This window comes from Rattus norvegicus, chromosome 3, assembly GCF_036323735.1.
Source record: "Rattus norvegicus strain BN/NHsdMcwi chromosome 3, GRCr8, whole genome shotgun sequence".
Lineage (NCBI taxonomy): Eukaryota > Metazoa > Chordata > Mammalia > Rodentia > Muridae > Rattus > Rattus norvegicus.
In genome coordinates this window covers 174,718,824-174,746,146 of record NC_086021.1, presented here as the reverse complement: position 1 = coordinate 174,746,146, position 27,323 = coordinate 174,718,824, and the positions used below count along the sequence as shown (strand labels likewise).

The following is a 27,323-nucleotide window of genomic DNA, read 5'->3' as shown; positions in this document are numbered from 1 at the left end:
ACAGGCCTAGGGATGGTGCCGCCCACAGTGGACTAGGCCCTTGCACATTAATTAGCCATCGAGAAAACATCGTCTCACAGACAGGATCAGAAGCCGACATGATGGAGACAGTTTTTCTACTGAGCTTCCCTCTTCCTAGGGGTGTCAAGTTGACAGTCAAGGTCAGCCATCATACTCTCCAGCAGGGAAAACGTGGCCCTGCAATACACTTTCTCCATCTGTAAGACGGGCAGCTGCGGAGCCCCACCATTCCCTGTTCCTCCTTAGAGATCTTGCCATCTTTCCAGCCACTGCCTCTTCTGAACCTTGTCTCTCAACACTCAGTGACCACCCTTGCCACTTAAGGTCTCAGTTCGGCTGCTGTGACAGTGCAACATTTATGAAAACTGGCTTTCCCCATAATACTTTATTTTTCCCTCACAAGTCCGAAGAAGCTTCACAACCATCTGTGTCCTGGGCCCTTCAGTTTTGTTACAGTGTCATTCTCAGAAAGGATTTCTACTTTGTAGTCTATAATGGCTGCTTCAACACTAGTCACCATGTCTCTCATCTAGCCAGATGGAAGGAAGGAACTGGGGGACCTCTTTTGCCTAAAGCAATTGCATAGAAATTAAATATGCTACCTCTACTAAAATCCTATTGGCTGGGACTTAAGAAACAGCCATACTTAACTGTGTCAGACTGGGGGAAAATACTGAGTCTAAGTATTCTATAGTACTAGTACCAAGTACCCTATCACTAAGGGAGAAAGGTGACTGAACGGAGCTGCTCATCTCAGCCTCGCTAATCATTAAGTTGTCAGGATATTGATTCTTGTGCCTTGTGAATTCTCTCGTGATATGTCAATAGTACTTGCGAGCTTAAATTTGGTGACATCACTAACCAGGAAATTAGAAAATACTTCCTCAAACTGTAACATACAGAAGGGATTGTGGCTCAGCAGCAGAGATTGCCTGCTATGGGCAAGGCCCTGGGGTTCACAGTTTTAGTACAAACAAGAAACAAGACAAATGGCCGTCCAAGGGATGTGACCAGATAACCCGAACCCACCGTTGGAGTGCTAAGAAAACTTACATGCCAAGGCGGGGGTTGGGGAGGGGGTAATCTATAGAATTTAGTTAATGGTGTAAGTGGCAGTGTGTGTTTCAAAGAGAATACACACGGATGTACACATGAACACACCTATATCCAATGTCTGGAAGAACTACGTTAAAAGATCTGAAAAAGCTTGCAGTTGTAAAAGAAAACCTAATGTTCCATTAAATTATTTTCTTATATTTATTTCATTCGTGTGTGGGGTGTGTGTGTGTGCGTGTGTGTGTGTGTGTGTGTACATGTATGTATGTGCATGCATGCCAAGACACGCCTATGGAGGTCAAAGAACAAACTTTTGGGAATGGCTTTGGTTATCCTCCTGTCATGCTGGCCCCAGGGACTGGACTCAGGGTCCTCAGGCTTGGTAGCCAGCAGCATCACTGACTGAGCCATCTCTCCAGCCCTGTTCCTTTTTCTCCTGTTTCGTTTTAAGACAATAGCTCACTCTGTAGCCCAGGCTAGCCTGGAACTTGAAGCAATCCTCCTGCCTCCACTGAGAGCAGAGAGATTGCATGTGTGAGCTATCATGTCTAACGAGAAACCATTTATATATAACATATTTATCTGAGAGGAAAATGCATGTTTAACATGCGCACATATAACGGGGCACATGTTAGTGTGTTGCTGAGATTCTGAGGGGCCCCGGGTCTGTGGAGTGTCCCTGTTTAGATGACCTGACATTCTCTTAGGATTAGGTTAAGGCAAAGCTCTTTGGTAAGAACACCACAGAGTCTGCGGTGTGCTCCTCTGACATGTGTTTTTAATTTGTCCCCTTTAGAGTGACATTAGCTCTGATCCTAATTGAAGGTGGTGTCTGCCAGGCTTCCCCGTGATCAAGTTACCCCCTTGCCTTCATAGTTAATAAGGCTTCTGTGTGCTGAATCTTTGAGGCTAGGTGGCCCTCCGTCTCCCCAGCTAGTTCCAGTTAACAACCTCATTGATACTTTTAGCTGACGGCTAGAAACCCTTACTATACTCATTTTTAAAGATTTATTTATTTTGTGTCTGTGTGTGCGCGTGCACCTACTTGATCTATATGTGCGCCATGTGTGTGCAGGGCCTGTAGAGGCCAGAAGAGAGCATCAGATCCCCTGGAGGTGGACTTACAAGTTCAGCTCGTCAGAGGCCCGAGAGAGGCCTGATGTGGCTTCTGGTAATTAAACCCAGGTCTTTGTGCAAGAGCATCCAGTGTTCTTAACCACTGAGCCGTCTCTCCAGCACGGCCACAGTATTTTCTGATGTCTGGCTTGTACCATGTGGCCAGAGAGCATCTTCATGCTGGCTTCTGTGCCCTCTTGGCACAGCCCTGCCATTCTCTGAGCACTTTGTTCTTCTCTGGCCGTATCTGACATGCTGTACTCCTCTTCCTTGCCACCATCCTGGAACTAAAAGCCTCTGCTCTGCTCCTTTCAAAGGAAAATGGCTTTAGAAGCCAAGATCTGCACCCAAGGGAGTCCATGGTGACTCTGATGTGCCTGCCTTCCTGTCCTCTGGATAGACAGACCTACATACACAAGACACACAGACACACAGATTCATGCCAGTATCCACTCATCTGTCATCTATTTGTCTGTCCATCCATATATTTATCTACTCATTATCTATCCATCTGTATGTCCCCGTATCCATCTATCCATCTGTATGTCTCCATATCTACCCATCCATCCAATTATTCACCATTTCACCTATTCACTTACCTATTCACCTATTGGTTCTTTCTTCCATCCATCCATGCATCCATCTGTATTCATCTATTCATCCACCTGTTTATCCGTGTGTCCATCTAGGTACATATCTGTGTGCCTAGCCATCTGTCATCCAAGTAGCCATTGATCTGTGTGTGTTTCTGCGTGTTCATTTATTTATCCAGCCAACTGTTCTCTAACCATTTACATATCAGTGTATCTATTCATATATATGTCCATCCATCACTTATCCATCTTTATACCTGTGTGCTCATCCATCCATCCACCCACCCACCCATCCACCCATTCACCCATCCATCCATTCATTCACCCATCCACCCATCCATCTATCCACCTGTCTATCTATCCATCCATCTGTCCATCCATCTGTCTGTCTGTCCGTTTGTCCATCCATCCATCCATCCATCCATCCATCCATCCGTACATCTATGCATCCATTCCTCCCTCACCCACCCACCTGTCTATCCATCCATCCATCCACTTACCCATCCATCCATCCATCCATCCATCCATCCATCCATCCATCCACCCATCCATCTACATTAAAAACCACGGGTTTCTCCCAGTGCTGTCTGAGTAGTACGAGAGCCTAGTATGAAACAGGAACTTAGGGTTCTTATTGCAAAGACAGAATGGAGAGAGCCCTCTTCTTTCCTCTCTGGACTTGTTATGGGCTCTTCCCTTGCTACTTTGGGTCAGGGATGGAAAGCTCACATGGTGGTGCAGAGTCTCAGAGGTGCCCAGGGCCCCAGCTTGTGTCTCAGAGGAATGTGGCCCACCTACTCTGTTCTCTCTTTTGCCACTGTTGCTAATGGTGTCCATGCCAAGCAGGGAAGTGAAGTCAAAAGTCTCCTTTCCTCTAGCCTACCTACCTGTCAGAGCATGGCATGGTTGAAAGTGCATGGTGCATGCACCATTGGACATGGTGAGACCCTATGTACCAAGTACCTATGTCAGGTACACAGGAGCCTGCCAGGTGAGCCTTGGCCAGAGGGTTCGGGGAAACGGCTGCTGGGTGGGATGGGTCAGTAAAACCAAGCAGGCTCTCTGTGAATCTAGCAGTGGGATGGAGGCTGAGACCCTATTTTGGAGAGATGAGAGAAGGAGATGTTGGTCCACTCCTGAGCCATGGGTCCATATCTTACTCGTGTGCCACTCCCCATCAGATCAGGGTTGTGAAACACAAACTCAAAGACAGAACTGCCAAGGGTGGCAGGCTGGCATTCAGGGCCATGTTCAGGGTCCCTCGAGCAGTAGACTCTGCAATGACATGCTGGACATGTCCATGACGCCTCCCTCACTTATACCACTTGGCTCAACAACAACGCTCTCCTTACATACAGATGTGGGCGCCTCATTCCCTTGCCAGCAACCAACTCCCTGTGACACACAAGCTGTGCTTGCCCTGTTTGAACCTGGCTCATGGCCAAGAGCTCTCATCCTCTGACAAGCCGAAAGGAGGCAAATGCTGCTCTGGGCTGGGCTTCACCTGACCCAGATACCGTCATACCAGCGGGGACTGCAGCCTCTGAGGCCAGGTTGGGTTCCTCCCTCTGCTACTGCAGGCCCTTCCTCCCTCTCGGGCACCAGGATGCTGTTCGAGATCATTGCCTTCTGCCCTTCCACCAAAAGAGTTGGGGGCAGGGTGGGGTAGAGGAAGGACCAAGAGGAATTTTTGGGTTTGTTCTTATTTGTTGGTTTGCTTCTCCTAAAGTCTCCCAGTTTAAAGTGGGTATGCAGATGCCAGAGAACTGCCTTCAGGAGCCAGTTCTCTCCCACAGCATGTGGGTCCCAGGAACTGAACTCCATTTGTAAGACCTGGTGGCAGGTGCCTTTCTGTGCCATTTGTGATAAGTTGATTCTACTGTTTCTCTGAAGATGGGGCGATTGCCCAGAACATCTTGAAGATGAGAATCAGGTCCTTGCCGGTCGTGCATGCTGTCAGCTGAGCTATGCTATAAAAAGAGAAAGAATTGGTAGAAAGACCGACCAGACCAAGGCAATGGGTCAGGAGTCCATGCGCAAAGGAGTCTTGTACACATGTATTCTCCTCTGTGGGAAAAACATGGATTCATCTAGACAGTATTGAGCAATCAGTGCTCGGTGGAAGAAGTTAATTCTCAGCTGCCATGGGTCATAGAAATAAATTAATAAAGGGTTAAAAGATGCACTTGTCACCAAACATGACCCCAGAAGACCTGACCAAGATCCCTGGAACCGAGGGGTCGGGAAAGAGAAATGACTCCTATGAGTTGTCCTCTGATCTACACACATGCACCGAGACACAGACACACGCAATGATGACGATGATGATAATAAATAATTTAAAGGAAAAGAAATGCATGTGAAAATAAAAGATAATACGTCCGTCACGGTGCATCACACCTGGGAAGGCTGAGGCAGGAGGATCATGAACTCTGGGAAAGATTAGGTTACCCCAAAGACTTTTTAAAAATTATTTATTTATTTATTTATTTATTTATTTATTTATTTATTTAATATATTTGAGTACACTGTAGCTGTCTTCAGACACACCAGAAGAGGGCATCAGATCCCATTACAGATGGTTGTGAGCCACCATGTGGTTGCTGGGAATTGAACTCAGGACCTCTGGAAGAGCAGCCAGTGCTCTTAACCGCTGAGCACCTCTCTGGCCCCAAAGACTTTTTAGAAAAGATTTATTTATTTTTATTTTATGCGCATTGGTGTATTGGTTGCATGCATGTCTGTGTGGGGTGTCAGCTCCTCTGGAACTGGATCCAGAGAGAGTTGTGAGCTGCAATGTAGGTGTTGGGATTTGAACTCAGGACCTCTGGAAGAGCAGACAGTGCTCTTAACCACTGAGCCATCTCTCCAGCCTCTCCCAAAGACTGTTTTATTCCATGTGTAAGACTAGGTTGTACACCAAAGCTATCTCACACCACCAATCAGCTAATGAATCACTAAACCAAAAGCAGAGACCACAAGAAGAAGACAGACGCCGGCCATCTGGTTAGAGGCATAAGACTTCCTTAAAGAAGAAAAAACTCAGAAGCCAAAGAAGCAGGAGACAGTTCAGAAGCACTTGTGAAATCAGAAAAATAGATTTAAATGGTTGTGACTACATTGTTCAAGAATTTCTATAGACAACCCATATAATAGAGAGAGAGGTAAAAGTATGAAGACATAAATAAACTGTGAAATAGAAAAGTCAATAACATAGAAAAGACAGTCCTTGAAACTCAGACAGGCCACTGTGGAGTGTGTGAGTGTGTGTGTGTGTGTGAGTGTGTATGAGTGTGTGTGTGTGTGTGTGTGTATGTGTGTGTGTTCATACATACTGGTGGGCCCTCAGGATGCACATGGATGGGGTGAGAATCCATTTTTTTTGTTGGGTGCCGTCCATTGTTTTATAACTTTTGAGACAGTGTCTCTCCCTGGCCTGGAACTCACACTAGACGGGCTGACCAGAGAGCCCAGGAACCCTTCTGTCTCTACCGCCCAAGGCTGGGGTCTTGGGTGGACAGCACCTGTTCTTTCCTTAGAGGAGCTCTCACTATGCAGCCAGGGCTGGCCTGGAACTTACAGAGCAATTCCTCTCTCTCTCTGTCTACTGAGCGCAGAGGTTCACCATGTAGGCCTCCATGCGCATGCCTGGCACTCTGCCCCACACCCCATGGCCTTGGGAGATGCCGTGGCTGCAAGGCAAGCAGAGCCAGCCCCCCAGCCTGACTGATGATCTATATGTGTGTGTGTGTGTGTGTGTGTGTGTGTGTATACATTTACTATATTTAAATTTGGTATTGTTTTGTGTTTTAAATTTGCATATGGTCAAATTTAAAATAAGCATTTATACCCTTAATTTATATGTAAATATAAATTAAGTAACGTAACTTTATTTTAGCAAGACAGTCATACAGAAGCACAAAAAAACCCACATGAAGTTCCTCATCCAAGCAGGCTGACTGTTCCGAACCCAAAAAAGTCCCAGGTCCTCCAGGTCCAAGCCTTCTGAACCGGTAGTGTGTCACCACAGTGGAAAACTCTACACCGAGGAACTGTTTCCCACACAAACTCCTTTAAAATACCATCCGGGATTCCCCTCAGCCTCTGGGCACGGGACGGATGAATTCCAAGTCTAATCTTGGGTGCCATCCTCAAGCGAGCTCATCATGTCCATGATAAAATCTCAAATCCAGTCTGCCGTGTGTGCTCATGCTTGTGAGTGTGAACATGTGTCGAGGTCAGGGGACAGCCTAGAATGTTGATCCTTGCCTTCCGTGATGCTTGAGGCAAAGTCTCTTGTTTACGGCCGTGTACTCCTGGCCAGCTGACTCACCAGTTTCTGGGGATTCTCCTGTCTCAGCCTCTCATCGCCCCACAGGGCCACCACGTTACTGCGTGTGTCTTTTCATGTGGGTTCTGGGGATTTGAGGTCTTGTGCTCACACGTGCACGGCAAGCAGTCTGCTCACAGGGTCATTGCCCCAGACTCCAAGTCTGAAATCAAAACACACCTGACCCTAAGCATTTCAACAGGGGTTCCTCAGCCTGCGCATGACTTAAGCGGCACCCCGCTCCCTCAGACAACGCAGTCTGCTCCGATGCCTTTGCCAAGGTCTACCTTCAAAGCACTCAAGGGGAAGTAGCCATCCTGGCGATAGGATGCCAGCCTGGTCAGCATCTTCCTCCCCGTCGTCTCTTTGTTACAAGCATTAAAATCCAAGTCTTAATTAGCCCCTTAATAAAATTATTTTAGGTCAAGTGTGGTGGTGCAGGGCTGTAATCTGGGGTCCAGAGAAACAGAGATAGAGAATCGGGAGTTTAGGGTTGTCCTTGACTATCTAGCGAGTTCAAGGCCAGCCGGAGATACCTAAGATTCTGTATTTTAATAACATTTATTTTGGCCATAGAATTGAAGGGAGGGAAAAAATGAGATTTATCGGGAAGGTAGCGATGGTTCATTTTGTCAATTTGATGGGGTTTATAGTCACCATGGAAACACATCTTCGGGCATATCTATAAGGGGTGTTTTCAGAGAGGTTTAACGGAATAGGGAAGACTCACCCTGAGGGGGGTGGTGCCATCCCGTGGGTTGGGTTGTGGACTGGGGCAAAGGGAGGTGCTTTGTCAGAGCACCAGGAGACGTAACTGATACATTAGAATTTCATATTCAAAGAGGTATTTTGCAGCCAAAAGTCAACAAACTTAACTACCCGGAGTTCTGGTTTTATGATTTATTCAGAGACTATTTCATATACTAATTTTAAACCATCCCTTCGAGCCACGACGCACTGGAAAAATACATATTTAAACAGCGTGTGGAAGCAAACCACCCCTAGACAATTAGTTTGAAAAATTAATTCCTACCTGGCTTTAAAAAAAATCAAATTCATTGTTTAGATGATTTTTATATGATTATATTAAAATTGAAGCTCTGGTGTGCTTGGAAGGGGCAAAGATTGAAAGACCAAATGAGGGAGGGAGGGAGGGGAGGGAGAGAGGGAGAGAGACATGAAGCCACGCAAAGCAGAGGGGGCTTCCGGCTGATCTTCTCTCAAATATAAGGCAACCGAGAAGCAGGCAACAAAGATGGACAGAAAGGGGGAGGCCCTTGGCCTTCTCAAGGGTGGCTGACTGCTGGGGTGGGCTGGAGCTTCTGAGGTGGTGAAGGTGATTGATAATGGAGACATCTGTGACAGACAGCCCCCAGCAGGTGTAAAACCCAGTCCTGGGGTGTTACCGGTTCCCTGTCTGCACCTGCGGCTCCATCCCGTTGGCCCAGTTACGGAGAAAGACTCTTGTGAATGCTTTCTTTCCTACGTTGGTCCACAGAAAGGGTTTTGTTGGCAAACTTGCCTATTTCCCCCGCCCATCCCCACAAAGGCCACCACAGCCAAGGCAAACACCTTGCCCCAGGAGCCACCTCTGCGGTCAGTAAGTGTGAGTGGAGGGAACATGAGGGTGTGAGGCCATCACTGGGAAAGCCACACTGTCATCTTGTGCACGTGTTGTCGAGTGTCTCGCAGGACTGCGGGGCTGGCTTTGATTGTCGAGTGCAGTTGTTTAAAATATTTTAAGACAAACCAGGTCTGGGGATGCGGCTCAGCTGGTGGAGTGCTGGCCCATGTTTGCCAAGCCCTGGGTTCCACCCCCAGTGCTACATAAATTGAGCATGATGGCATAGAAGTTGGGTGACAGAGGAAGAGGCATCTGGAGTTTAAGGTTATCTTTGACTATACAGTGTGTTGGAGGCTAGCCTGAGCTAAATGAGTTTTTAAAATAGAACAGACGTCATAGTTTGTAAAGAAGTGGTTCTGATGCTTTGATTGAATCGGGACGTTTCAAGGTGTTTACTGACACTAAAGGTCTCTGTCCTTGATTGGTTCTTAGTCAATCAATAAAGACTCCAGAGGCCAATGGCTGGGCAGAAAGAAAGAGGCGGGACTTCCAGGCTCCCGCAGGCTAGAAGAGAGGAGGAGGAGAATCGAGATAATTTGGGGGTCAGGGGCATGGAACAGATTCAGAGCTTCAAGGGAGATCTTCAAAATGTAGGCAGAAAGGGGAAACAGCCCACGGAAAGGCAACCTGAAAGCATCTTAGGCAGCAAGGCCAATGGGCTTCTCAGAAGGTAACCAGGCAACCAAGCTGAGAGAAGATTTAGAGGTGTTGAGGTAGGAGTAAAGGTAAGGGCACGTTAGCCATAGAAAGCTTGGAATAGCCCCGCCACAGAGCCAACAAGGCAGGTTAAAAATGAGCTTGTGTGGGGGTTGGGGATTTAGCTCAGTGGTAGAGTGCTTGCCTAGCAAGTGCAAGGCCCTGGGTTCGGTCCCCAGCTCCGAAAAAAAAAAAGGAAAAAAAAATGAGCTTGTGTGCGTGTGCATGTGTGTTTCTCTTTCTCTATGGCCACTAGAGGGATTTCAGCAGTTCAGTTTTCAATATGGGGAGCACTGAGTCAAACCCTTCACTGTCATAGGGGGAAACTGAGTCAATCCTAGGCAGGTACAACTGAAGTGAAACCAGGCCTCAGTCTCTCCACCCCTTTTCTTCATCAGAAGCCAACATATACATTCCCTTCCAACTCCACGACTCAGTTCATTATTGGACTTTCTTGCCTTTTTGAGAGAGAGCTTGATGATCTGGCCTGAACCCCACCATTCGTCTCTAAGTGAAACTCATAGGTTGTAGCTCATTATAGCATTCATCTAGCATGGGTGAGACCCTGGGCTCAACCCTCAGTACTGTGTGTGTGTGTGCATGCACACACAGGCACACCAGAGAGGCCAAAAGATGGCCTCAGATCTCCTGGGGCTGGAGTTACAGACTTGTGAGCTACTAGGCATGGGTGCTAGGAACTAAGCCCTTCAGCTCCTGTTTGGTCTTCCTGTGAGAGCATGGCAGCTCTTCCCTCCTGAGGGTCAGCCAGGGTACATTGCTGCTTCTCTTTAACCCTGAATCTTTGCCTCATGCTCACATGCCACCAGCCATGAACTCCTGGTCTTCCATGCTGTCTACGCCTTCTAGTGGGCAGCATTGTGGCCCACACGACGTTCTGCACACACCTTTGCCTTGGTCCTCTCCCATGAGTTTCTGACTCTTCTTGTTAGGACAGAATCATCTTAAATGAGAAAGGATTTATTTGGGCTCAAGTTGTCAAAAGTCACAATTCCTGGTGGCCATGAACTGTTGCGTGCCCAGCCTGTTCCTATCATAACCAACCAGGAAGAAAAGAACTGGTCAGAAACAGGACTAGGCTATGCCTCTCAAAGGCCACCCCAGAGGCCACATCTGCAAGCTAGACCCCACCGCTGAAAGGTTCTATAATCTCCAAGAACAGAGTTCCCACGGGGAACTAAGTGTCCAAACACATGAGCCCGTGAAGGACATTTTACCCTCAGAACACCCCAGTTCCAGCTCAGCTCTTGTCAGGCAGTGCAGGGCTTTCTCCTGCACAGAGGCCTTCAGCTGCTTCCTGGCTCTTGCAGGGTAAATGCTTTCCACAGAGGAGAAGCCCATGACAGCTTTCTCCTGCCCCACCTCTGACACCGCCCTGCCCTGTCTTGTTCCTCTGTCTCCAAGATGCTCCTCAGATGCTGAGGGTCATTTCATCTTGGGATCTTTGGCCCTGCTGTTCCCTCTGTCTGAAGACTCCTTACCCTGCAAGATGACCTCATGTAAACACTACGCCCAGAGGCAACTGTCCTCTGGGGGAAAATGGAATTTGTAACTTAGATTGCTGGTCAGTTGGGAATTATTAAAATTATGATTCCAAAATTCCTTTAGGCTGAAATAAAGTTATGATCAGAAGCTATCCTGTTTTAATAGCGCCCCAAGAGAAAGAGCCGCTGGAGGGTCAACACACAGCAGAGCACGCAGCCAAGGGTCACATTCTGGCCTCTCTAGACAGGTGAAAACTCTATGGTATTTGCGAGTCAGACAACATAAATACAGGCAAGGGGATCTGGGGATGTTGCTCAGTGAGCAAAGCACTTGTCCAGGATGCAGGAAGCCACGAGTCTCACCCCCAGCACCACATAAACCAGGCACGGTGGTGCACACTGGAGTCCCAGCACTCAGGTGGCAGAGGCAGGAGGATCAGGCCTTCAAGGTCAGACAGGGTTACAATAAGACCTTGTCTCAAATAAATAAAAATAAACGTAGGCAGAGTGGATGAGATGCGTTCCAGTCAGCAGAGAATAACACACAGTTTACGACGAGTGTGTTCTTTAGTGAAAACTCTGAGCCAAGTTTACTATTTAACCCAGTGACAGACTGACCTCAATGGCATGGTTTAAACGATGGGCTCATGTGTTTGAACAATTTGGTCCACTTCCTGCTGCTCACCTGAAGGGTTAGGAACGTTTGTGAGGGAGGATTAATGGTTCTGGAAGAAGTAGATCTTGAGGATAAGAGCTTGCAGTTTACAGCCCCACTCTGGCTCCTGGTTTACCAAGATGTGAACGGTCAGCCTCAAGCTCCAGCCGCCACAGTCGCCAGCCGCCCTTTCTCCTTGTAATGGGCGACAGCTCCCATAGTGAGCCAAAACAAACACTTTCTCCCGTAAGTCACTTCTTGTTGGGTATTTATTTGGTCCCACGATGAGAAAAATAGCTTCCGAACTTGTTTCTTGGTCCCTTAAGCATAGGGGGAAACTCCCTCTTTTCCCTCTGTAGGGTTTACAAAGGAAATAAAAATAAATTGCAGTTATAGCAGGGAAGTTAAAAATGGCGGAGAAAGGACAGGAGATAGGGGATAGAGCCATGGCTGCATGGCCACTCTGTATTTATCACTGTCTCCACGAAGACAGCAAAGTTGATTTCATCCCCGCATGGACTTGGGTCCAGACCCAGCTTTAGAACGTTCTAGATGGATGACCTTGGAATCTGACCTCATACACGTCTCATGCTCCCTAGAACCTGTTCCTGTATTTCAGCCACCAGTAACCACCTTCCACGTGAGCTTTAAGCCGGGTACGCGTGCGTACCGCAGTAGTTTTTAAACAGTATTTCTTTCTTAAATCAACTTATTTCCTACTGCAATAAACTTACTTAAATGAAAGCTTGGGGATGTAGCTCAGCAGGGAGAGTGTCTGCCTAGCATGTGCGAGGTCCTGGGTTCGATACCTAGCACTGTGTAAACCAGACTTGGTGAATCGGGCCAGCACTTCCCAGGAGGTGGAGGCAGGAGGATCAGAGGGGTGTGGAGGGAAGGAAAGGTCCGTTAAGCCCGGGGTTACAAAAGTGTCTCAGGCTAGCCCAGTGCACTGGTGTGCTTAGTTATCTCAATGCTTAGGAGACCGAGACAGGAAAATCTGGACTCAGAGGCCAGCCTGGGCTCCAAGAGACTCTGTGAAAAAAAAAAAAAACAAGAGGCATGACATCTGTATTTACAATAGAATGCAGCAGCAGCATCGAACACGACAACATAATGTTTCATATGTGTTTATGCATAGCTATGTGTTTACATGCATGTATACATGTGGATGTATGGATATATATTCAGTGCTATGCTGTGGCTAGCTGAGACTGAGCCTAAAGTGCCCCCTGTCATCACAAGGGGAGAGCAGAGGATGCTGGAGGATGTTAAATGCGTGCCAGCTCCCGAGGATAACTCCCTCCTGGGTGTGACCAGAACGACTGAGAGATGACTGACAGGGCTTAGTATCTCTCTGGTCCACTGTCCCCCATCCTGTCCATAGGTAGCAGGAGAGCTCAGAACTCTTCCCCATAGCACTGAGGAATGTCCCACACTTTGGTGAAGATATCAACTGGATATCTCCATAGGGAATCTCCAAGGTCTCTCCACCATGACTCCTAACAACACTGCACCCACAGCCATCGGCACAGCCTTGTCTGTCCCGTGGGGGCATCCTCATCAACTCCAGGGCAGCTCTGAGGATAGTGTCCATGGCCCCCTGCACAGTCCTCTGACAGACTCTAGTTTGCACTGTACTCTTCCTTCTTTGCCTTTTCCTTTTCTTTCCTGTTTGCAACTCTTTACTTTTTAGGGCAGTGAGAAACCCAGGGCCTCCTGAGTGCCAGGCAAGCACTCTGCCACTAAAGTGTGACCTAACCCCTCTTTTGACTTTCCACTTAGAGACAAGATCTGACTAAGTTGTCCAGGCTGGCCTTTAGCCACTCTGTAGCCAGAGCCATCTCTTGCTTCAGTCTCCTAAGTCACTGGGATTGTAGGCTATGACACTGGGTCTAACTTGTTTAATTTGTTGGAATACTAATCGAGACCAGAAAACCAGGCACTGCCATCATACCTGGAAGCCATAACAGATACAAGGTGAGCAGGGTTGGAGGGCCACCAAGGTGGCTCAGTGGGTTAAAATGCTTGCTGCCAAGCCTAGTGACCTGAAGTCAGTGGCCCCCTAACTCCCAAAAGATGTCCTCTGACTTCTATTCATGTACTGTTATATGAGGATGTGTACACACACACACACACACACACAAGTACACACACATGTACACACACATGCACACATACACTCACAGATAAAGTTTAAGCCAATAACCAACAACCAAACAGAAACACTTGGGAGGCAGAAGCAGTTGAATCTGAATGAATTTAAGGCTAGCCTGATCTACATAATGACTTTCAGGCCAGCCAGAGCTATATAGTAAGACCTTTTCTCAACAAAACAAAACAAAACAAAAACAAAACAACAACAACAACAAAAAAAACAGACGCTAGATAGAGAGATGTCTCGGTAGTTAGGAACACTGGCTGCTTTTCCAGAGGAACCATCAATTCCCAGCACCTACATGGCAGCTCACAACTGTTTACAACTACAGTTCAATGGTATCTAATGTCCTCCTCTGGCTTCTAGGGTCACCAGTCATGTAGGCGATGCCCAGATGTGCATGCAGGCAAAGCACCCAGACAAATACAATAAGTCAATCTTTGTTCAGTTGTTGTTTTCAAGACAGAGTTTCTCTGTGTAGCCCTGGATGTCCCGGAATTCCCTCTGTAGACCAGGCTGACCTCGAACTCACAGAGCTCTGCTCGCCCCTGCCTCCAGAGTGCTGGGATTAAAGGTGTGTGCCACTACCTGGCTCAGTAAATCAATTTTTAAAGAGAAACGGAGAGAGAGAGAGAGCAGGAGAGTTTAGTGTCTAACACAGCGTGACTATAAGGTATGTTTTCATGATTCCAGCTTCCCCCAACTCACCAGGGACCCGTCACATCAAAACTACTTGTCCCGGGACATTATCGACCTCCACCATCTCCATCCCAAAAGTGTGCTGACAATGCTCTTGACGGAGCAGCTTCCCTGAAACCTGTGTGTGGAACTCACAAACCTGAAGTGAGTGAAGGGAGGAAGTGCGGGAGCTGCTGATAGCAAGAAGCACTCGGTGAGACGAAGGCGGAGCTCTGTCCTCCACGTTTAGGTATAGTCCTGAGTGGGACGTTGGTCCAGGGCAGAGGATCAGCACATGCGCAGAGGCTCAGCACATGCGCAAAGACCAGGAGGTAGAAAAAGACCAGTGGGGTGCAGGGTATGGAGGAGCCTGGTCCTGCTTGATTCAGGGATCAGGGTCAAGAGCCCCTCCTAGCTGTTGGTGGTCTCAAAAGTTAATACCCAGGCCCCTCTGGTTGGCTTGAGAAACCCAAACAGTCCGGGCTGTGCTCGGTGAATGTTCCCTCCTCCTGCTCCTGGGAGCCGAGACCTCAGCCTGGGGTGAGGGTCTACAGTCAACCACAGAGCTGAGAAAGCCCAGACGGTTTCTTTTCTTTGGACGGCCTCTGGAAACAGGAAGAGGGGCAGTTTGCTGGCCTTGCCAAGAGTTAAGTCATCACTTGCTGATACAAACAATTTCTCGAGTTACTCTTTGGGGTTCAGGGACATTCCTGAACTATGCAGGCTTTGAACTCTTCAACCCTCAGTTTCAATCCCTGAGGTCAACAACCGAAGCTGGGACTGGGGCATACCACCTTAGCCCTTGCCGGGGTCCCCTAAAACATGGAGGAGCTGTGGGTGGGTAAGGCAGGGCTTACCACCTGCAGGGAGAGCATAGAACAAGGCTTCTCCAAAAGCTGCTAGAGACCACAGAGCCAGGAGTTTCTTGATGGTCGGCAGAAGGCCTGATATTAAAAATAGCTGAAGAAAGGATATCAAAGCAGGGAGAGAGTTTTATTGAATTTCTTCCATGCCCCATTTCTGGCTCTGAGCATCAAGTGATTATCATCACATCTAATTCTCATAAGTGATGACATTTGACTGCACCTCTGTCCTTTTTTTGTCCTCCCTAAGATGGTCTCAACAATATCCTCTACCCCTACCTTATTCTACAATGCAACGAGAGGCGTGGAGTCCTGTCTTGTGCTACTGTAACAGAGCACTAGAAGCTGTATATGTTATAGAGAACAGAAGTTTCTTTCTCACTGTTCTAGAAGCATCCAGTGAATGGCCATGGATCCCATGTTGGGTCAGAACACATCAGAAGGCAGAAGAATCAGAAGGCAGAAGAGAAACTTTTTCTATTTAATAAACCCACTTCTGCAGAGGTCTTTTTTTTTTTTTTTTTTTTTTTTTTTTTTGGAGCTGGGGACCGAACCCAGGGCCTTGCGCTTCCTAGGTAAGCGCTCTACCACTGAGCTAAATCCCCAGCCCCGCTGCAGAGGTCTTAATTCATAAAGGCAGAGCCTTTGTCTTCCAGTATTTTTCTCTCTTCCATTTCTCTTATGCATGGAGGGGGTGACTAAGCACATGCTTGTGTGTGTGTGTGTGTGTGTGTGTGTGTGTGTGTGTCTGTGTGTGTGTGTGTGTGTGTCTGTGTGTATTTGTATACACATGTATGCGTGCATGTGGAGGCCAGAGAAAGGAGCACTCTTCCACCTTACTCATTGAGGCAGGACTTCTCAATCAAACCCAGAGGTGGTTGATATGACTAACCTTGCTGGTCAGCTCGCTCTGGCCATCCCGTCTCTGCTTTCTGGATCTGAGGCAAGTTATCACCCCATCCAGTATTTATGTGGGTTTTGGGGGATCCAAACTTGGGCCCTCACTTGGACAGCCAGGGATTTAAGCAACAAGCCATCTTCCAGCTCCTGGTGACTCGCTCTTAAAGCTTTCCCTGCAACACCATTGCACTGGGAATTACATAAACTTTGGGGTCCCGTTCAAACCACAGCAGGCTTTTTCCTCCACCTCCAAGAGACTTGCTTGTGAGTTAAATGGAGCTCAGCAGATGGAAAGCTAAGAGGCCTGCAAGAGTAGGCTGGAAACATAGACTGTCCCCTTTGTTTGCTATAATGCTTCTACAGAGCCCAGAGGCCTCCGTGTTATAAGGAAGCCAACTGCCACAGGGGAAGGTTGTGAGTAGATACCCAGGCTGGAAGCACCAGGTTCTTGAGAGGTCAGAGTCATCCTCACGCAGGTAACAGGGTCTTCGACATCGTGGGACTGCTGAAGCCATCTCTCCTGAGCCTTGCTGAAGGTCCAACCCTCAGGGCACATGAGCAGACATCATAGTTGCTGTTTGAAACCCTGATTATGGGGTGACTTTACACAGGGTCTGTGCCGCAATGTTCTCCCAATTTGCTGTGTTTCCTTATGTGAGTAACTTTACCTTTCTGAGTCTGGGGCTGATAACCACAAAAAACCAAAGATGATTATATTGTAGATACTTCATAGATCCATAGGGAGGTTAGGCTGGGTGACAAAGCTTGGTGCTTAATACAGAACCTGTCACAAGGTGAGCATTTACAACAAGCTTTTATTGTCCATTTCTGAAGATAGTTTAATAAGTAGAAATAACAGAAGACATTGCTTCTATTCCTCATCTTCCCTGGCCTTTTCTCACTCCTGCGATGTTTGTGAGGATGAATCGTGAGGATGTAGAAAACAAAGACAATCTGAGGGGTTGCCTTATACCAAGCACAGTGATCAGCACTTGTCTCATTGCGTATTCCTCTGAACACTCTTAAGTGTGATTGCCTTCATTCTATAGATTTAGAACTGAGGCTCAGAAAGATGACATCAGTTACTCAAGGAAAGTTACACAGTTGGTAAGTGATGGAGTCAGACAGCCTGACTCCAGTAAAACCTCACATAATCACAATAATTTCTTAACATTTGGAGGGTCTCTATGATGAACACTTTGACATTGTGACATGGTTCCATACATGTACTCACACATATCAGACATAGACGACAGCCAGTCACCAGCCGACCAGTCACCAGCCAGGTGTCTGTTGTCAGTCAGACATAATCAGTTGATAGTCACTCATCAGCCAATCATCAGTCATTAGTTGATTATCAGCCAGTCCTCAGTCACTCATCAGTCAGTCATAACTAGTTTTTATTCAGTAGCCAGTCATCAGTCAGTCATCAGTCAGTCAACAGTCATCAGTCAACAGTTATCAGTCAGCCATCAGTCAGCCAACAGTCATCAGTCAACAGTCAGTAATCAGTTAGTCATCAGTCAGTCATCAGTCAGTCATCAGCCAGTCAACAGTCATTTATCAGTCAATCATCAATCATCAGTTGATTATCAACCAGTCACCAGTCAGTCCTCAGTCACTGATCAGTCAGTCATAACTAGTTTTCATTCAGTAGTCAGTCATCAGTCAGTCATCAGTCACTTATCAGTCAGTCCTCAGCCACTCATCAGTCAGTCATAACTAGTTTTCATTCAGTAGTCAGTCATCAGTCAGTCATCAGTCACTTATCAGTCAGTCCTCAGCCACTCATCAGTCAGTCATAACTAGTTTTCACTCAGTAGTCAGTCATCAGTCACTTATCAGTGAGTCCTCAGCCACTCATCAGTCAGTCATAACTAGTTTTCATTCAGTAGTCAGTCATCAGTCAGTCATCAGTCACTTATCAGTCAGTCCTCAGCCACTCATCAGTCAGTCAATAGTCACTCAACAGTCAGACATCAGTCATCAGTTAGTCATCAGTCACCGGTCACTCATCAGTCAATTATCAGTCAATCATCAGTCATCAGTCAGTCATCAGTCAATCAACAGTCAATCATCAGCCAATCATCAGTCAGTCAACTGTCAGTCAACAGCAAGTCAACAGTCACTTGTCAGTCATTTACCAGCCAGTCATCAGTCGGTCATCAGTCAATAATCAGTCAGTCATAATCAGTTTTCATTCAGTAGTCGGTCAATCATCAGCCAGCCAGCAATCAATCAATCAATTAACCAATCAAAAATCATCAGTCGGGGTTGGGGATTTAGCTCAGTAGTAGAGCGCTTGCCTAGCAAGCGCAAGGCCCTGGGTTCAGTCCCCAGCTCCGAAAAAAAAAAAATCATCAGTCAATCATCAGTCAGTCATGAGCTACTGACCATTTATTCTTCATAATAGTTGATCATTTATCATCTATCAGCCATTCATCAGTCAATATTGAGTACCAGCCAGTTACAGGTTGGCCTTCAATCAGCTCTCAGTCAGCTTATAGTCAGTCATCAGTTAACAGTAGTTGTCAGTCATCAGAGAGCAGTCAGTCAGACTGTCTGTTTTTCTTTAGAGTTCCCTACTGTGTACCAGATACTAAGTAAGTGAGTGATTTCCTCCACCTTCAGAATATACCCAGTCTATAGATATGTGGACACTTAGTGCAGGACAGCGGCATGTACGGTGTCATGTTAAAGGACAGTGCAGAACATCAGGGGCAGAGAGATGGCAGCAGGGTGTGGTGCACACAGGAGGGCATTTAGTCAGATACCTGATGGAAGGGGCTTCCAAGCTCAGGGCTTCAGAGGCGGGGACGGGTAGATGACATGGCGTAACTCTTATTTAATCAGTGGAGGCTGAAGGAGGCTCAGTGAACCATGAGGGCACTGCAAAGGAACCAGGGACACAGACTGGAAAACAGAAGCAGGGGTCAGAGGCCAAAGGTTCTGGTTCCCACATGAGGAGCAAATAACATCAAGGCCTGAGATTGCGGGGTGAGACCCCACAAACTAAGTCTGAGGGTTATGTTGGTGATATGGCGTGCCCAGATTAGGGAGGGAACAGTAGCCCCCAACAGACGTTATGGGGAAATGACCCAACATCAACCATGGTCTAGGTGTCCAGGAGGTTCAAGATCCTACAGCTCATCTATGCTGAACTCTGAAGACCACCCAATATCAGGATCTGCAGGCAAGAAGTAACAAGTTGGAATTTCATTAACGTCAATGCCCAAGTCAGCCTGGGTACAGGGGTAGCCAACAAATGTTTATCAAGGGATGCTTTGATGTCACAGAAGCCTAGTTGAAATGGAGTCTGTCACCTCATTATGTGCCTCAGTTTCCCTGTATGAAACACTGGTAGAAATACCCACTTTCAGGGGTTGGGGATTTAGCTCAGCGGTAGAGCGCTTGCCTAGCAAGTGCAAGGCCCTGGGTTCGGTCCCCAGCTCTGAAAAAAAGAAAAAAGAAAAAAAAAAAGAAATACCCACTTTCTAGGCAGACATGACACATTAATGCTGGGACTGGTCTTGCTACCCTGTAAGCATCCAGCAAGTGCCTGCTCTAGCCTCTAGGCTGGACTTAGAAAACACAGACACAGAGAAGGTGTCTTTCAGGCCTTAAGGAACTGTAGAACTTTGGGGGAGACAGATAAAGAGCAAGAACCAAACACAAGGCTGGGGAACACAATGGTGGGAGCACTGAAGGCTGGAGAAGCAAAAGGGTATTAGCAGGGAATTTAGGGTTCCGTCTTCAGGCATTTTAGTCTGGTTCATAAAAGGAATTTAGCAATGAACTCAGAAGAAGGCTCCAGAACAATTTTTTATTATTCTTTAAGAGAAGGAAGGCAGGACAGGCTAGCTGTAAATCTTGACAGCTTCCAGGAGGAAGGCGATGGAGAAGAGGAGGAAGCCGCACTTTTTGAGTCAGTGTCCAAAAAAGTGGGGAGGTCCAACAGTGGATATGGATGAGTAACTGTTTAGCAGAAGGAGGCCGAGTGAAAACATACGGGTCCTTTGGAAAGTTGGTTGGATGGTGTTCTGCTGGGGCAAACACGTGAAGGAACGGTTTCAGTAAAGTGGACGCAGGTGAAAGGCTAAGGCAACATTTCACTGACACAGACACAGGAGAAAGGATGTTCTGTTAAAGCAAGCACATGAAAGGACATGCGATGAAAGATTCTTTGCTAACAACATGCATGTATTGGTCTGCCTTACAATGCGTAGTAGAGCTCTATTTGTCCAGACTCTGGACTCAGGCTGATCGGATGCACGTGCTGAGGCAAAGTCCATGGAGGACACGTGATGTTTGGAGGGCATTAATAGGACTCCACGGAGTGACGGAGACAGAGCTTGACTTGCTGGTACAATCAACTGCGCAATGCTTGTGGGTCTCATGTCTTCACTAATCTTCGATTCCCTGAGAGAAGCACAGCTGGGAACTTCTCCTGGTGTCCCTCCTGGTGCCTCCTGCTGACTTGAGCCGAGGCTGAGGCTGAGGCTGTCACTGCTAGGTCCTGTCACTCCTGCTGCTAACCCGACTCTACCGCTGGTGTGTCCACGGAGCGTGTGGGGGTAGATGGAGCTGCTGCTGCTGACCTGTGACCTGAACTGCCGATTTCCAGACAACACATACCAGAGTCGCCCCAAAGAACCTTTCTAAACAGGTCCACTTCCCCGGTGTCCTTTCTTTTTCACTACCTCTGGTGGGTGGTGGGCTAAAAGGGAGGTTAAAGCATTTAAGAACCATCATTAAAAATAAGGTTTGAAAAAAAATTAAAAGTTATAGGGAGGTGCTGGGGCATGCTTCAGAGAAAAGGGTGTCTGTGGAGAGCCCAGAGTGTCAGGGAAAGTGTGGCAAGGTGTTGGCCAGCATCTAAAAGCAGAAGCCATACAAAGAAAGAGACAGGGAAGTCCTGTTTGTCTGAGTAATGGACAAGCCACATGACGGAAGGTTAAGCTGCTGCATGAGGAAGTCACTGATTGAAGGACATGTGTCTGGGAAGGTGTGTCACATTAAGGGAACAGTTATCCCTCCCTCTCCTCAGCACATCTTCCAGTGAATCCAACTTCCTATCACTTAGGATTGGCAGGCCCAGATAGACGGACTCTTAGGTGACAAGATAGTAATTTGTGACTTTTTCATCTCTGGAGCAGATCAGAATGTCATGTCTCTGTTCTTTTGACCAGGAGGTCTAAAGGGTGGGAAAGGTAATGTTTAATTTTCTCACGTTACCAGGGAAGTAGGAAATGAGGTCCAAAGGCCCACTGTGAGGAGTAGTTCATCCTCAGAGATCGCCAAGGTTATGAATCTTTTATCTGTGATAACAGACTCCTCAGCTGGGCTGGAGAGGTGGCTCAGTGGTTAAGGGTACCGACTGCTCTTCCTGAGGTCCTGAGTTCAAATCCCAGCAACCACATGGTGGCTCACAACCATCTAATGAGATCTAGTGCCCTCTTCTTGTTTGTCTGAAGACAGCTACAGTGTACTCACATATAATAAATGAATAAATCTTTAAAAAAAAAAAAACAGACTCCTCAGCTTAAGAACAACTGCCCAGGAGTCAGAGGCTGACCTAATGGCTGCTCCGGTATCTTTTAATTATAAACGATCAATTCCAGAGGGAATCCTTCAGGCCTGTCAGTTGCTCTGTGTGTCTCTCTTTCCCATTGCTGGGTCTCTGTGAACTGTGAGCCAAATACATTCTCTTCTTTGTAAAGTCACCCAGCCTCGGGTATTTTATTATAGTGATAGAAAAGAAAGAGATGGATACAATTTGATAGTAAGAAGGAATAAAGGTAAAAGTAGGTCAAAGATGGCAACGGCGCCGTAGACAGGGCCAGCTGTCATGTGAACAGGCCATCGTGGTCGGCTGACACCTGAGCAGGGACGGAAGGAGGTCGCTGCGTGAGACCAGCATTCAGTTATGAAGGTGGAAGAGAATGAATCAGACCATGAAGCCGTACTGTTGTCTGTTGCCGTAAAATTATTTAAAAAAAAAAAAAGGTTGTCTTTTACCCCACACTAGATCTAGCACCGCAGTGCCCCAAGATATCTGGTAGATATCTTCATTTCAGTCAGCAAAGCCTCTCACCGGCTTTGTTCCACCCCATATCACACTGCCGATGGCTACTCTCTGAGCCGTCAGCAATCTCTCTACCCATCTAGTTCCCAAGGCAGGTTGCCACCATGCCAGACGTACACATGTCTCCAGCCATCACCCACTCTCTTAAATTCAATCAAGTCGCCACATGAAAGAACACACAACACAATGACCTCTGATCCCACTGATCAGATATAATTGCCCACCTAGACATACAAAGCCCCGTACACATCCATCCCTTAAGAATATTCATAACAACCTGTAAATGGGCAGAGAGGAATCTTAAAAGTCCGCCTCCGTGTTCTCCCGGCTGCCTCTCTCTCCTCCCTCCAGTCTCCTCCCCTCTCTACACCTTTTCTCCCGCCCATCTTTCCTTCTCGTCCAATGACAGGCCTCGTTCTCTTGTACCTGCCCACACCTGCGTGATGACATCATCCTACAGTTGCCAATGAGGGACGATTCTGTGCAGCATTTGGAGATTTTCTTTCCGTTATTTTTATTGTGGTTTTCTACGCAAACAATGTAAACAGATAAAAATCTATACAGTTTCTATGGCTTTAGGGGCTTGTCTGCATTTTAGGGAGTGAAAGGCAGGATGTTATTGTATGTAGCCTAGGCTTGACCACAAACAGTGCTAGGGTCATAGGCTACATACAGCACCACACCTGTCTGTATTTTATTTAATTATTTTTATTTAATTATTTTATTTGATTTGCTGTCTTCTGAACTTCATATGTGGACCTTTTTTTTCCTCATGCTCCAAATTTTTTTTTTATTTTTTCCATTTCTTTCTTCTGATTATTTCCTTAGGACAAATTCCTGAGAGAGAAATTGCTGAGTCTGTGGATCTAGCCATTGAACATGTGACCATCACCCTCCGGGAACATCGGACCACATTAGCTCGACACCAGCTGTGCGGAAAAAGCCCACTTTCTCAGAATTTCTGTCAGCACATAGCTTCAAAAATCTTTGCCAGCGGATTGCTAGCAGTTTTAGAAAGGGAAACCATTTTCATGCGTTAAAAAAAAAATCTCAGTAGAGGTTAATAGTGCTCTCCTTTTTCTAGTGGGGGAGGGAGGAAAAAGGAATGAAGAGACACATTAAGCATCCACTCCTCTCTTTGGGTGACAGATGCAGAGCCCCTCAGGGTCTGCACCGCAGCCTACAGACAAACCTCTGAGCTGGGACAGGGCAGAAGCATATGCTAGCACCCTTCGCTTTGTGGACAAAAAAACCCGAAGCCCAAGAGTTACCCACCCAATCGAGTTAGTTGAAGACCCAGGCCTATGACATTATTATTATTATTATTATTATTATTATTATTATTATTATTATTATTATATAATCATCATCATCATCATAAGATGCTGCTCCCAACAAAACAAGTGGTGCTGGGGACCACAGTACTGGAGATCTGTGTCTTTGGGGACAGAGAACTGGGGACAGGAAGTGAGGCTGGAGTGGGTTTGTCAAAACTTAATAGTCATGGGGACCTGGCCTTGTGACATTCTGCAGTGGGTCCCGAGAGTAAGGCACACTCAGGAAATTAGCTCCACTGGCCATCTGTGTCATGCGGAACCCCTCACCCCACACGTTCCCTCTCCCCAAACCCAGATCAGAACCCTGGTCCACTTCTGTTGCTTCCGACCCTGGTGACTGAACATTTTCCCGGCATCATAAAAACTAGGGCTGTAAACCCATATTGTAACTTTAAGAGCCACATCTGTTTTAACCATTTTTTTCCTGTTTTAAAGAACACAACGGGATTTTAATGGCTGTAATAAAATGAGAAAGTTGAAGGAAATTATCACAGATTTGGAAAGCTGTAATTCAGGTTCCTGGGCTCATGCGAGCAGTCAAATTACAAAGAGTCACCCAAGTGCTTTATGGTGGCCAAGGCTCTGGGTGGAGTGTTTCTCAGATCGGATCTAGTAGAGAGGATTAGCATCTTATTCAGTGCTGGCTTTTGTAATAACCCTGCCACATGCTGCTCCAGTGGGCCAGCTTAGTGGGAAATCAGGCATCTCAGAAACCCAGAGAAGTACCTGAAAATGGAAGAGGTCTGCCACGGCAAACTGGGTGTGGTGGCTCAAGCCGATAATCCCTGTACCAAGAGGCAGAAACAGAGGCAGAGGCAGAGAGGCAGAGAGGCAGAGAGGCAGAGAGGCAGAGAGGCAGAGAGGCAGAGAGGCAGAGAGGCAGAGAGGCAGAGAGGCAGAGAGACAGAGAGGCAGAGAGGCAGAGAGGCAGAGAGAGAGGCAGAGAAGCAGAGAGCCAGAGAGGCAGAGAGAGAGCCAGAGAGGCAGAGAGAGAGAGGCAGAGAGCCAGAGAGAGAGAGGCAGAGAGGCAGAGAGGCAGAGAGAGAGGCAGAGAGGCAGAGAGAGAGAGGCAGAGAGGCAGAGAGGCAGAGAGACAGAGAGGCAGAGAGGCAGAGAGAGAGGCAGAGAGGCAGAGAGAGAGAGGCAGAGAGGCAGAGAGGCAGAGAGGCAGAGAGAGAGGCAGAGAGGCAGAGAGAGAGAGGCAGAGAGGCAGAGAGGCAGAGAGGCAGAGAGGCAGAGAGACAGAGAGGCAGAGAGGCAGAGAGGCAGAGAGAGAGGCAGAGAGGCAGAGAGAGAGAGGCAGAGAGAGAGAGGCAGAGAGAGAGGCAGAGAGGCAGAGAGAGAGGCAGAGAGGCAGAGAGGCAGAGAGAGAGAGGCAGAGAGGCAGAGAGAGAGGCAGAGAGAGAGGCAGAGAGGCAGAGAGGCAGAGAGAGAGGCAGAGAGGCAGAGAGGCAGAGAGAGAAGCAGAGAGGCAGAGAGAGAGAGGCAGAGAGGCAGAGAGACAGAGAGGCAGAGAGGCAGAGAGAGAGAGGCAGAGAGGCAGAGAGAGAGAGGCAGAGAGGCAGAGAGGCAGAGAGACAGAGAGGCAGAGAGGCAGAGAGAGAGGCAGAGAGGCAGAGAGAGAGAGGCAGAGAGGCAGAGAGGCAGAGAGGCAGAGAGAGAGGCAGAGAGGCAGAGAGAGAGAGGCAGAGAGGCAGAGAGGCAGAGAGGCAGAGAGACAGAGAGGCAGAGAGGCAGAGAGGCAGAGAGGCAGAGAGAGAGGCAGAGAGGCAGAGAGAGAGAGAGGCAGAGAGGCAGAGAGAGAGAGGCAGAGAGGCAGAGAGGCAGAGAGAGAGGCAGAGAGGCAGAGAGGCAGAGAGAGAGAGGCAGAGAGGCAGAGAGAGAGGCAGAGAGAGAGGCAGAGAGGCAGAGAGAGAGAGGCAGAGAGGCAGAGAGAGAGGCAGAGAGAGAGGCAGAGAGGCAGAGAGAGAGAGGCAGAGAGGCAGAGAGAGAGGCAGAGAGAGAGGCAGAGAGGCAGAGAGAGAGAGGCAGAGAGGCAGAGAGAGAGGCAGAGAGAGAGGCAGAGAGGCAGAGAGGCAGAGAGAGAGAGAGGCAGAGAGGCAGAGAAAGAGGCAGAGAGAGAGGCAGAGAGGCAGAGAGGCAGAGAGAGAGAGGCAGAGAGGCAGAGAGAGAGGCAGAGAGAGAGGCAGAGAGGCAGAGAGGCAGAGAGAGAGGCAGAGGCAGAGAGGCAGAGAGGCAGAGAGGCAGAGAGAGAGGCAGAGAGGCAGAGAGAGAGAGGCAGAGAGAGAGGCAGAGAGCCAGAGAGAGAGAGGCAGAGAGAGAGAGGCAGAGAGGCAGAGAGGCAGAGAGAGAGGCAGAGAGGCAGAGAGGCAGAGAGAGAGAGGCAGAGAGGCAGAGAGAGAGGCAGAGAGAGAGGCAGAGAGGCAGAGAGGCAGAGAGAGAGAGGCAGAGAGGCAGAGAGAGAGGCAGAGAGGCAGAGAGGCAGAGAGGCAGAGAGAGAGAGGCAGAGAGAGAGGCAGAGAGAGAGGCAGAGAGGCAGAGAGGCAGAGAGGCAGAGAGAGAGGCAGAGAGGCAGAGAGGCAGAGAGAGAGAGGCAGAGAGGCAGAGAGGCAGAGAGAGAGAGAGGCAGAGAGAGAGAGGCAGAGAGGCAGAGAGGCAGAGAGAGAGAGGCAGAGAGGCAGAGAGAGGCAGAGAGGCAGAGAGACAGAGAGAGAGAGGCAGAGAGGCAGAGAGGCAGAGAGAGAGGCAGAGAGACAGAGAGGCAGAGAGGCAGAGAGAGAGAGAGGCAGAGAGGCAGAGAGAGAGGCAGAGAGGCAGAGAGGCAGAGAGAGAGGCAGAGAGGCAGAGAGGCAGAGAGAGAGGCAGAGAGGCAGAGAGAGAGAGGCAGAGAGGCAGAGAGACAGAGAGGCAGAGAGGCAGAGAGAGAGAGGCAGAGAGGCAGAGAGAGAGAGGCAGAGAGGCAGAGAGGCAGAGAGACAGAGAGGCAGAGAGGCAGAGAGAGAGAGGCAGAGAGGCAGAGAGAGAGAGGCAGAGAGGCAGAGAGGCAGAGAGACAGAGAGGCAGAGAGGCAGAGAGAGAGGCAGAGAGGCAGAGAGAGAGAGGCAGAGAGGCAGAGAGGCAGAGAGGCAGAGAGGCAGAGAGGCAGAGAGAGAGGCAGAGAGGCAGAGAGAGAGAGGCAGAGAGGCAGAGAGGCAGAGAGGCAGAGACAGAGAGGCAGAGAGGCAGAGAGGCAGAGAGAGAGGCAGAGAGGCAGAGAGAGAGAGAGGCAGAGAGAGAGGCAGAGAGAGAGGCAGAGAGGCAGAGAGGCAGAGAGAGAGGCAGAGAGAGAGGCAGAGAGACAGAGAGAGAGAGGCAGAGAGCCAGAGAGAGAGAGGCAGAGAGAGAGGCAGAGAGGCAGAGAGAGAGGCAGAGAGGCAGAGAGGCAGAGAGGCAGAGAGGCAGAGAGGCAGAGAGAGAGGCAGAGAGGCAGAGAGAGAGAGGCAGAGAGGCAGAGAGGCAGAGAGAGAGGCAGAGAGAGAGGCAGAGAGGCAGAGAGAGAGAGGCAGAGAGAGAGGCAGAGAGAGAGGCAGAGAGGCAGAGAGGCAGAGAGAGAGGCAGAGAGAGAGGCAGAGAGGCAGAGAGGCAGAGAGAGAGGCAGAGAGGCAGAGAGGCAGAGAGGCAGAGAGAAAGGCAGAGAGGCAGAGAGAGAGAGGCAGAGAGGCAGAGAGAGAGA

The 27,323-nt window shown here is 48.3% G+C and overlaps 1 long non-coding RNA gene across 1 annotated transcript; it reads right to left on the bottom strand.

The window, feature by feature from the left end:
• Nucleotides 1–11,069: 11,069 nt before the first annotated feature.
• Nucleotides 11,070–15,938, bottom strand: LOC120101927 (uncharacterized). The gene is made up of 2 exons (XR_005502978.2): nucleotides 14,587–15,938; nucleotides 11,070–11,946 (listed from the first exon to the last, which is right to left on the bottom strand). It is a non-coding gene; the product is annotated as an uncharacterized LOC120101927 (long non-coding RNA).
• Between the last annotated feature and the right edge of the window lie 11,385 nt (nucleotides 15,939–27,323).